We start from the raw sequence: 11473 nt of genomic DNA on the forward strand, positions 1-11473 counted from the left end.
ATCAAAATATAGTCCGATATAGCCCATCTCCGAAATTAACCTGCTTATGGACAAAAAAGAATCTGTGCAAAGTTTCAGCTGAATATATCTATTTCTAAAGACAGTAGCGTGATTTCAACAGACAGACGGACGGACATGGCTAGATCATCTTAGATTTTTACGCTGATCAAGAATATATGTACTTTATAGGGTCGGAAATGGATATTTCGATGTGTTTCAAACGGAATGACAAAGTCAATATACCCCCATCCTTCGGGGGTGGGTATAAAAATTGTTTTTTGTAACGTTGTTTACCTTCCAATTATGCACTCTCAGTTTCTATCTTTGAAAATGCGATTGAAGGTGGATAGTAACATAAAATTGTGCACGGCTAAGCATATTTTTTACTTGTTCAAGTATTTTTTTTTTTCATATTTCAAAATAGGTATTCTAATGCAAGAACTTGGAATGCCTCATTTACAAGATTCTATACGCACGTTTTGTTGAATTTAATTCACTTCAAAGAAAATGAGACAACCGACCAAATCACCGATCAAATTGTATGAATTCATGGTAAATTAAAGCAGAAAATTTAAAAACTTGAAGCACGCCCATGCCCAGAGCCTTCTGATTGCAGCCACAGTTTTTCGAGCTTAAATATTAAATGACCCTATCAAATTTGTTTAGTTATTTTTCAAAATTTTTATGTTTATATTTTCATATAAATACTCAGACTCCCTTCTACGGTTTGACTTGTTAGGCACGACAAACGCAACATAAATCATGGTTTCAAAGACAATCATAGCAGCTTTCCTTGTAGCAGGTAATATGGACACACTTGTCCTGCAATAAACTGAGTCAATTTTTTACACTTTTTTACAGCTCTTATCTTGGCTTTTGCTGGTGTCGATGCTAAGCCGCAAGGAATGGCGAGTGATTTGTTTGGTGGCTTGAGAAATGTCTCCAGTTCCATTTCATCAGCTTTGGGTTAAAGATGGCGATTTGAATTGAAACAAAATTCATAAAACTCTTTTGTAAAGCCTTTTCCATTAAAATTTTATATACATATAAACACAAAATATTTGCAGCAGGCTTGAGATCTGTAAATCTTCAACTATGGGTCAGCAGAGGATCTCCTCTTGGAGGTGTACAGTCTCCTCTTTCTCTTAACAATATGTTATTGTATCTGGAAGAAAAAGGTGTATAAGAGGTGACTATTGTGGTAAGGGCTAAGTTTCCCAGCACTCTTAGAGATATAGTTCAGGAAGCTCAACGTGCGACAGCAAAGTGTGCTAGCGAATTCGGTCTAGGCGTAAATCCGAAAGTGGTTGTTCTTCAGGAGATTCAAGTTGTCCAAAGTGGCAACTGTCTCCTTGGACGCAAAAAAATAAAAAGTTTGGAATATCTTTGCGACAAACAAATCTGTACTATTGTTGAAATACTATAGTAACTGTGCACCATTTCCATCCACCGTTGAACGTTTGTCGTGAATTTGCAGTCGTTGTGTCCGTCATGACAGGTCACTGTCTGATCGGAAAACATACTGACAGACTGATGGTTGTCAGTAACTGCTTCTGCCGAAGCTGTGAGGACGTTGAGGATGATGAGACTATATAACATCATCTGTGCGTGTGTCCCGTACTGGCAGTCAAAAAGAAGTTCCACTTTAGGTTCTCATTTCTATGACAACTTGTCTGATTTAGCGGATGTGAACATTCGCATGTTGTTGAGCTTTATGAAGCGATCTGGTAGAAGATATCTTCCTTTTCCTGTTCCTGTAGTGTCATAAAGGACGAAACCGTCTATGTGAGTATGATGGTAGACTATAAAGTGGCAGTCTATCTTATACTAAGTAATTTGGTGTTGACCTGCATAGACGGATAAAAATTAGGGCTTCTGTACCACAAGAAGTAAAATTCAAGGACTATTTAATTTTAATTAAAAATTCAAGGAGAAGGACAACGTGTTAAGTTCGTCGTGTCCGGATGTTGGGATCCCATCACCATGGATTTTGATAAAAATTAACACAAACTTTACTGAGATAAGGACATAATTTTACTTTACATACCAGCTTAGGTTAGGTCACGTTGAAACTCTTTTCATCGGCTTGTTGGGTACTCTTAATATTAAAATGTAACCTATAAAAAGAAAATCTAAGTTAAGAATTCCGTACTACTAAGAAAATTCTTATGCACTTATCTTCTTTTTACACTTCAAGGGTGTTTGTGATCTTATCGACCTGGTTGTTATCGCTTTGATGGCCAGTTTACTGTCTGCAAAGGTATTCTTACTCGACGTCCTCGCGTGAATGCCACAGCACCCCACGCATTCGGTAACCGCCCGGATCTCTGCCTAGTGGATCGTTTTATGTTCAGGCTGTCGAAAACTGATCTCAGTCCCTGGGTTCTCAATGTAGACCCCCAGGCCCACTCTGTCCTCTAGCTTGATCCATCTGTATGGCATGGTCGCCCAAAAGGGAATACCAGAGTTCCGTCAATCCATGGCTGTGCCTATGGCAGCAGTGTTTCGCACTCCACCTCAAGTGTCATTTTAGATATTCGATCGGAAACCTCATCTATTCCATCCAGGTTTGCTTTTTTCGCCTCCATTCCATTCTCCATTCTCCCATCGCCTTAAGTCTCACAACCACAGTGTCTGCCTCACACTTAATCTGTATGTCAAGGGGTCGGATATCTATAATAGTCTCCAGTGCCCTATGTCTATGCCAAGACAACATGAACTCTAAACCAGTTGTACGAGAACTATCCATACATTGCTTATTCACCGCAGTCCACCAAACTACTGAGGAGTAAGTAAGTTTTGGTCTAATCACGCTCCCTTAGAGCCAGTGGACTATCCTTGAATTCATGCCTCATTTTGTGTCATCGGCCCGTCTACATAGTACTTTCAATTAAGTTTCTTGTCCAAGATCACTCCTAAATATTTGACCTTGTCAGATGTCGAAGTCATTCTATTGAGGAAACATGCAGCTTCAAATTGGCCCACCTTTGTCTTCCTCGTGAACAGGCATATTTCTGTTTTCTCTGGGTAAACATTGAGACCCCTAATTCTAGCCCAGTCAAATGCCATCTGCAGGACCCTATCGGTCCTTCTGCATATCTGGTTCGGATCCTTACCCCTTAAAAGTATTATAACATCGTCTGCGTAGCAGACGGGTTAAAATTCCTCCTCAGTCAGCATCCGTAATAGGTTATTTATGGTGGTCACGCATAGCAGTAGCGATAAAATGCCCCCCTGTGGCATGCCATGTGACACTTTCTCTCTTATATTTATGTCATGGGACCCACAACTTATCCACCTGTTCCTTAGCACATGGTTTATCCAGTATTTAAGGACCTGGTCCACCCGGTATTGGCCTAAGGATTGGATCATTGTGTCAGTCCGCACACTATTAAAAGCCCCCTCGAAGTCATTGCATACCGCCAGTGTATTCGTTTTGGCATCGAAGGATTCTTCTATTTTATGCACAACCTCGTACAGGGCAATCTCCACCGACCTTCCCTTGACATAGGCATGCTGTTTGTATTTGAGCTGTTCGCTGGATATGCTGCTACTCTTTATCATGGTATCCACAATACGTTCCTTGGTTTTGAGTAGAAAGGATGTAAGGCATATAGGTCTGCAGGCATTTGGTGTCGCACAACTTGCCTTGCCAGGCTTAGGTATGAATACCACCCTTGACTCCTGCCAGGCTTTCGCCTTTCGTCAACTTCTAGGCACGTTGTAAAAGTAGTAGCCAGACGTCCCATCTGGCGCCTCGCCAGATAGTGGGCCTCCTTAGTAAGAAATATTCCAGGTCCGGGTGACTTAAATACTCGTAGTTTGAAGCTGCTCAAGGCTTCCTATGCCATATATTCCGTGATTTTAAGCCTTCGATCAACCTGATTATTCCAAGATTCCGGTGTCTCCATGATTCCCGTAGTTTCCTGTGGAAAATACGTTTTTATCAAAAGCTCCGTTGGCTCTGCTCTCATTCCCATGTCGTCAGTTTGGACATGGGTTTTTTTATAGAGACTTCTTATATCCACCACCCAAGAATGGGGGTATATACATTTAGCCGTTCCATTTGCAACTCATCGAAATATCCATTTCCGATCCTATAAAGTATATATATTCTTGATCGTCGTAAAAATCTAAGACGACCTAGCCATGTCCGTCCGTCTGATCGTCTGTCTGTTGAAATGACGCTACAGTCTTTACTCGCTACAGAAATATTGATCTGAAACTTGGCACAGATCCCTTTTTTGTCCATAAGCAGGTTAAGTACGAGAATGGGATACATCGAACTATATCTTGATATAGCCCCCATATAGACCGACCCGCCAATTTAAAGTCTTGAACCCATAAAAGACACATTTATTATCCGATTTTGCTGAAATTTGGGAAAGTGAGTTGTGTTAGGCCCTTCGATATCCTTCTTAAATCAGATTGGTCTACATTAAGATATAGCTGCCATATAGACCGATCCGCCGATTTAAGGTCTTGGTCCCATAAAAGCCACATTTATTATCCGATTTTGCTAAAATTTGGGACAGTAAGTTATGATAGGCCTTTCGACATCCTTCTTCAATTTGGCCCAGATCGGTCCAGAATTAGATATAGCCGCCATATAAAACGATTTGTCGATGTAAGGTCTTAGGCTCATAAAAGGCCCATTTGTTTGTCCGATTTCGCTGAAATTCGGGGCAGTGAGTTGTGTTAGACGCCTCGACATATTTCTGCAATTTGGTCTAGATCAATTCAGATTTTGATATAGCTGTCATATAGACCGACCTCTTGATTTAATGTTTTGGGACCAATAAAAAGCGCATTTATTGTCCGATGTCGCTGGAGATTTGGAACAGTGAGTTGTGTTAGGACTTTCGACATCCTTCTTCAATTTGGCCCAGATCGGTTCAGATTCGAATGTAGCTGCTATATAGGCCGATCTCTCGATTTAAAGCCTTGGGCCCATAAAAAGCGCATTTATTGTGCGATTTTGCTGAAATTTTACACAGTGGGTTATGTTAGGCTTTTCGACATCCGTATTGTATATATATGGTCCAGATCGGTATATATTTGGATATAGCTACCAAAAATACCAATATTTTGTTCTACAAAATTGAATAATGACTTGTACTTATTAGACCACCCAATGTCCGTGCCATATCGGACCCTATTTCGATATAGCTCCTATGGGGGCATAAATTATGCATTTTTCACCGGATTATGACGAAAGGTGGTTTACATATATACCCGAGGTGGTGGGTATCCAAAGATCGGCCCGACCGAACTTAACGCCTTTTTACTTGTTCATCTTGGCGGCGTCGTCAACGCTATCGACCTGCTTCCAGAAGGGCCCCTTCTTCTGCTTTGGTAATCTTATTGTATTTCTCCCGACACTGGCCAGCTGTGAGCACCACACAGGCTGGAATATTGAGGTCCAATCTGTGTGGTGTTCCCTGAGGTCACGAGAGGCTTAGCTGCGAGCAACCGGGCGCGTCCACAAGTTGCGGATAGTGGAATGCTCTATACGGAGTAGCTGCAATGGCAGCCGCGGACAATCAGCGGCATCGAGCGGAGAGTCTCAGTGAGAGGTCGGGCTGCACCAGCTCTCGCACAAATACTGAGTGCCTATGATGCTCGATATGACAAGGCGAGTTATTGGCGCCTTTAAATAACCAATGGCCACCATGTTCCTGCAGCAATCGGACCTCTGGACCGAAACGAGCTTGCTCATCTACAGGAGCTTGAGGGGGATCGTCATCTCCACATGAAAATTTGGCTACAGCTACAACAACAACATTGTATTCCTTGATCCGTGAGTATTACACGTCCCAATAAACTTCCGCTGTACGTACATTACCTACATCCGCTGGGATTTGATCTGACCTGCCAAACTAGGGAAAATTGAAGCTTCTGGGAGCAGTAGAAGGCTAATCGGATATGAGATGAAAGACTAATTTGGACAATACTTACCATGGATGTTGGAAGCCATAACGAAACACTACATTCAAAATTTCAGTCAAATCAGCCAACAATTACGGCTTCTAGGGAAACAAGAAGTAAAATCTGGGAATTGGTTAATATGGGAGCTATATCAGGTTACACACCGATTTGACCTATACTTGATACGACCGTTGGAAGTTGCAACAGAACACCACGTGCGTAAACTAAGGCGCATAGTGTGGAAATCACCATAGCAGTCGGACGAATGAAGATATTCGATTAAAATTTTGCATACATAATTCTTATTGATGTAGGTCGTTGTGGATTACAAATAGGACATATCGGTTCAGATTTGGATACAGCTCCCATATATATTGTTTCTTCGACTTTTTGAGTCCTTCAATTTTTATCCAATGTCGCGACATAAGATATGTCGCTGAATTTGACACAGTGAGCCATGCTAGGCTAGGCCACCGTAGCGCAAAGGTTACCATGTCCGCCTATGACGCTGAACGCCTGGGTTCGAATCCTGGCGAGACCATCAGAAAAAATTTTCAGCGGTGGTTTCCTCTCCTAATGCTGGCAACATTTGTGAGGTACTATGCCATGTAAAACTTCTCTCCAAAGAGGTGTCGCACTGCGGCACGCCGTTCGGACTCGGCTATAAAAAGGAGGCCCCTTATCATTGAGGTTAAACTTGAATCGGACAGCACTCATTGATATGTGAGAAGTTTGCCCCAGTTCCTTAGTGGAATGTTCATGGACAGAATTTGTTTTTTGTTTGAGCCATGCTAGGCTTTTCAACATCCGTGTTCAATATGGCCCCGATCGATGTATATTTGGATAAAGCTGCCATATAGAAATATTGGGGGCCACCGTAGAGCAGGGGTTAGCATGTCCGCCTATGACTCTGAATGCCTAAGATCGAATCCCAGCAATAACAGCAGAACAACATTTGTGGGGTACTATGCCATATTAAAACTTCCCCCGAACAGGTGTCACACTGTGACACGCCATTTGAACTCGGTTATAAAAAGGAAGCCCCTTATCACTGAGCTAAAAACTTGAGTCGTACAGCACTCATTAATATATGAGAAGTTTGCCCTAGTACCAGCCACAAGACGGAAATAACAGGATAAATTTTGCTTTCTGTGTACCAGATATTTAAAACAATCTTGTTAACATATTTTCTAATTATTTAGGGCTATAAGAAAAACGACACAAATTTTTAAAGTCATGCAAAAATTACGATTTTTTTATAGTAGGAAAATCAAGCACTTCAAGGGGTTCCGACAAAGTGAAACATTTTGCTAATCACCGCGACTTGTTAAGCGAAAAACTCAATTTCTTAGCTTTCAAAAGAGTTGTTAATATATTTCTATAAATATTTCATAGATTGAAAATATTTAAATTCATTCGACAGCAGGAGCTTGAGCGAAAGAGGTCATGAGTTTAAAGGCAATATTTACAGTTATTTTCATAGCAGGTAATTTGGATACTGCCATACTGATTAACAAAACTTTATTCTAATCTTATCGAAATACCATTCATTTCCAGTCCTAATTATGGCTTATGTTGGGGTAGAAGCAAAGCCTCAAGGTATAGCGAAGGATTTCTTTGGTGGTCTAGAAGGAGTAGCCAGTTCTATTACATCGGCTATGGGATAAATAGTAAAGTAGGTATACCCTACATCGGCTATGGGATAAATAGTATATCCTCTACGTTTCACATGTGAACTTTTTGCTGAAAAAATTACCCTAACTATTTAAAAGCTTACACAATAAATAAACGATCAGTGTCTTATAATGAAAATCAGACAAGTGTTTGCTCTCTGTTGTTGCAGCAGTTTGTTGTGCTCTATCTTTCGTCTGCCTGATTCTGTTGAGTATCCAGATCCAGGAACTCTGCGACTAAGTTGGGATGCGTCCAGAGGGATATGGGTCTGAGTCGAGTGGCTCTGGCTGGGTAGTTAAACAGGTGACGTGTGTAGTGTGGTCCCTAGTCACAATCCTTGCTCTATAGGAGTTGAGGCGGCTGCATCTACTGAATCGTACTTGAGCCAGAACTACTCTGGTTTGCAGGGGGAGATCAATTTCTTCAGTTACAATGGGAGGCGGACGTTCTCCAAGGACTACATTCACCCGGTAGCTATTTACCGCATCTGCTACCGTGTCTGCAGCGGTCTAGACCCGCTTGCTATGCCGCTTGATCTAGAGGTTCTCTCTTGTAGAGTTGAGCCTCATGCTCTAGATCATGTAGATCTACCTTAAGGCTTCTGGGCGGTGGATACCTATCCACAAGATGATGATTTGGATGGTCTCTGCGATAACAGCCCAAAAGCTATTGCTCAGACAGCATGTAGTTATGTCTTTGCAAGGGTAGGATCTTTGTCTCCTGATGGAGGTTGTCCACCTAAGAACTTAGGAGACAGCCCGTCGCAGTTCGAAGGGCGGCATTCTTGTCAGCACCCCAAGTGCTGCCGGCAAGTGACTTAAGGACCTTGTTTCTACTTTTGACTTTATCGCAAATTGCAATGGCATGTGGGGAGAATGTGCAAGAGTTGTCAAATGTGACACCAAGTATTTTGGGACACTTGATGGTCGGAATCATTTCACCATCGACCATCACTTTCAGCTCGGCATTCACCTTACGCATATATGTAGTGAACTGATGGTTGGTGGCAGATATCTTCAGATCTCTTGCAGCGAAATATGAGGCAAGTTCGTAGAGGTAGAGCGTCAGCGGCCTGATTCCATGATCTTATAATCGTCCGCATATAATACGATTTCTATGTCGTCAGGAGGGGGTGGAATGAAGGATAAGCAGAGGTTGAACAGTGGCGGAGATATCACCCCGCCTTGGAAACTTCCTGTTTCACTCTATGTTCCGACTTCGATAGGTCCAGTGCCACGAGGGCCGTCTCATCACATGGCCTGGGCTGATTGAGGTCACGGCAAATGTGTGCATGCAAAGCTGTTGTTGTGCTATGCAGTCTGCGGAATCCATGTTGATGATCGGGCTTCAGTTGAGGGATCACTCTGGCCCTCTTCCCGACATCGGGAACTGAAAGAGTGTTTGAAGACAGGTTGAGGACACCACGACACGACGACCCCACCTTGGGGAACTCCCTATTTCACTCTACGGTGTTTCGACTTCTTATCCCTAAATTCCACAAACGACTGGCGACCACACAGATAATTCGCGATCCAGCGTTTCAAGCCTGGCTGGAGGGATGTGTTGGCGATGTCCTCAAATAATTTGGCTTGGCTGACGACCACGTCGAATGCCTTCGATAGGTCCAGTGCCACGATGACCGTCCTATCACATGTCCTGGGCTGATTGAGGCCACGGCAAATGTGTGCGCTGATGGCATGCAAAACAGTTGTTGTGCTATGCAGTCTGCGGAATCCATGTTGATGCTCGACAAATAGAAATTCTCCTACGAGGCTGGGGAGGAGTAGAGCCTCGAGCGTCTTGGCTACAGGTGAGAGAAGAGAGGAGAGAAGATCGGTCTACAGACGACTCCCTCAAACTCGGGTCCTTTCCAGGCTACAGTAGAGGGATCACTCTGGGTCTCTTCCCGACATCGGGAACTGAAAGCGTGTCTGAACACAGGTTGAGGACAGTAGTAAGGAACTCAACTCCAGGTAAATCCAGATTCTTCAGGATCAGTGTAGAGATTCCGCCGGGGCCCAACGCCTTGCAAGATTTGGCGCCACGGATGGCATTCGTAACTTCTACCATGGTAAATTGTAATTGAGAATACGACGAATCGCTCTCCTTCTTGCCCTTTTACTCTCGGGATGCACAATAAATTGAAGGTTGAACAACCAGGCGCATCTATTCGGATCAGTCACAGTTACTTCACCAAAAGTGACTGAAGTCCTGTCATCCCGTCTACCGGGGTTCGAGAGTGACTTAACGGTAGACCCCAGCTGGCTTAAACCTGTACCTAAGTTACATTGCTCGAAGTTCGTCGACTAGCCTGTTTATTCCCAGATTCGGCTCGCTGATTCTGAGGTTAGTGGTGTCCGTACAACGAATCCCATTACGCCCGTCTGCGAGTACCACTGCCTGCGCCGGGAAATTTTGAGGCAATTGGGGTACTCGGCCGGCTGGTATAAAGCGAGCGGATGCTGCGTTAATGGCTCCGAGTTTCCTTTCGGCAATTACTACCATGGAGGGGAGTGACAGTTCACTGAAGCGGCGATTGGTGTACTTTCTGAAGCTGGCCCAATCGACCTTCTTCTGATTAATAAACGTCCGGCGCTCAGAGGTTAAGAAGTCGGGTGGTCGGTCGTTTGTGAGAATTATGGGGAGGTGACGACTTGCCAGGATACGTCACTCAGGAGGTCAGGGGACACAATCTCAATCGTAATCCCAGTGGGGCCATTCTTATTCACCATGCAAAACGCGAAGCTTTCAATCTGCTCAGCCAAAGCTATGCCCCGCTGGTCGTTACCTAAGAGAGAATGCCATGAAACGTGATGCGCATTAAAATCTCCTAGAAACAGTCGATTATGGCCCGACAGTAGCCCACTTATGTCGGACTTGTAAGCTTGGCCATTGATTGGGTCACAACTACCAACCGGCGGTATGTACATGTCGTATAGCTCTATCTCGACAACACCATACTTGACTGCTATCATCGTGCGCTCCATGTTAGGGTCATATTGGGGTATGTTAGGGTGTATCACGAAGGTCAGCACCCCACCTCCAACCTTAAAAAATTAAATGTTCATGTTCTTATCTTTTTACATGAGTAACCAGGCTAGAAACTAGGATTCCAAAGCAATTTATAGAAAATTTCTCGGTACAAGGGCAGATAAGGTCATAGTTTCCTAATTTTTTTAAAAAGGCGGCAGTAACTGCTCTGTGAGGTTGAACTACAAAGTTTATATAGCCCATGCAGGCAGTAGCGCGTTTTATTTGTTGAATAGTGTGCCATTTCTATTCTCATTTGTCTTTCCTGTAATCGAACTTTGGACACCCACCACCATGAATATATTAATAATCCAATTTTATTAGAAATCCACTTCCATGTCAATAGTTTTATCTAAATAGGGGCACCATCGGAGTTTTCGTCGTACCGGTTTGCATGTACCACAATTCTCGCCTTCAAGAGATTTTTTCGCCGGAGCTTCTTCATTCATTCCGACAACATGGCCTAGCCAACATAATATGATACGTATAACTTGCTAACGTCGCCAACAGTTCGTGGATCTTACAATGCCGATACTCTCCATCTAAGCAAACCATACATTTTTTGAAGAATCTTTCTCTCAAACACTTCAAGCACTACCTCGTCTGCTTTCACAAGTACTCATGCCTCGGAACCATATAACAACACAGGTAGTATCAGTGCCTTGTATAGTGTGATCTTCATCTGCCTAGAGGTGGCCTTGTTCCTAAACTGCTTACTTAATCCAAAGTAGCATCTGTTTGCCTGTACTGTTCTTAGCTTTATTTCAAATCTAGCGTCATTCGTTTCGGTCACGACAGTGTCGAGGTGGATAAATTTGCTGACTATCTCAAAGTTGTGGTT

The 11473-nt window shown here is 43.2% G+C and overlaps 1 long non-coding RNA gene across 2 annotated transcripts; it reads left to right on the forward strand.

Annotated features, from left to right (window-relative positions):
* Positions 1-694: 694 nt before the first annotated feature.
* Positions 695-7740, forward strand: LOC106090956 (uncharacterized). 2 transcript variants are annotated; one of them, XR_009396544.1, is made up of 4 exons: positions 695-802; positions 862-1201; positions 7324-7414; positions 7486-7740. It is a non-coding gene; the product is annotated as an uncharacterized LOC106090956 (long non-coding RNA). The 2 variants fall into 2 exon arrangements; XR_009396545.1 differs by having other exon boundaries at positions 862-1189.
* The last annotated feature ends 3733 nt before the right edge of the window (positions 7741-11473 follow it).

Source organism: Stomoxys calcitrans, chromosome 1 (assembly GCF_963082655.1).
Source record: "Stomoxys calcitrans chromosome 1, idStoCalc2.1, whole genome shotgun sequence".
Lineage (NCBI taxonomy): Eukaryota > Metazoa > Arthropoda > Insecta > Diptera > Muscidae > Stomoxys > Stomoxys calcitrans.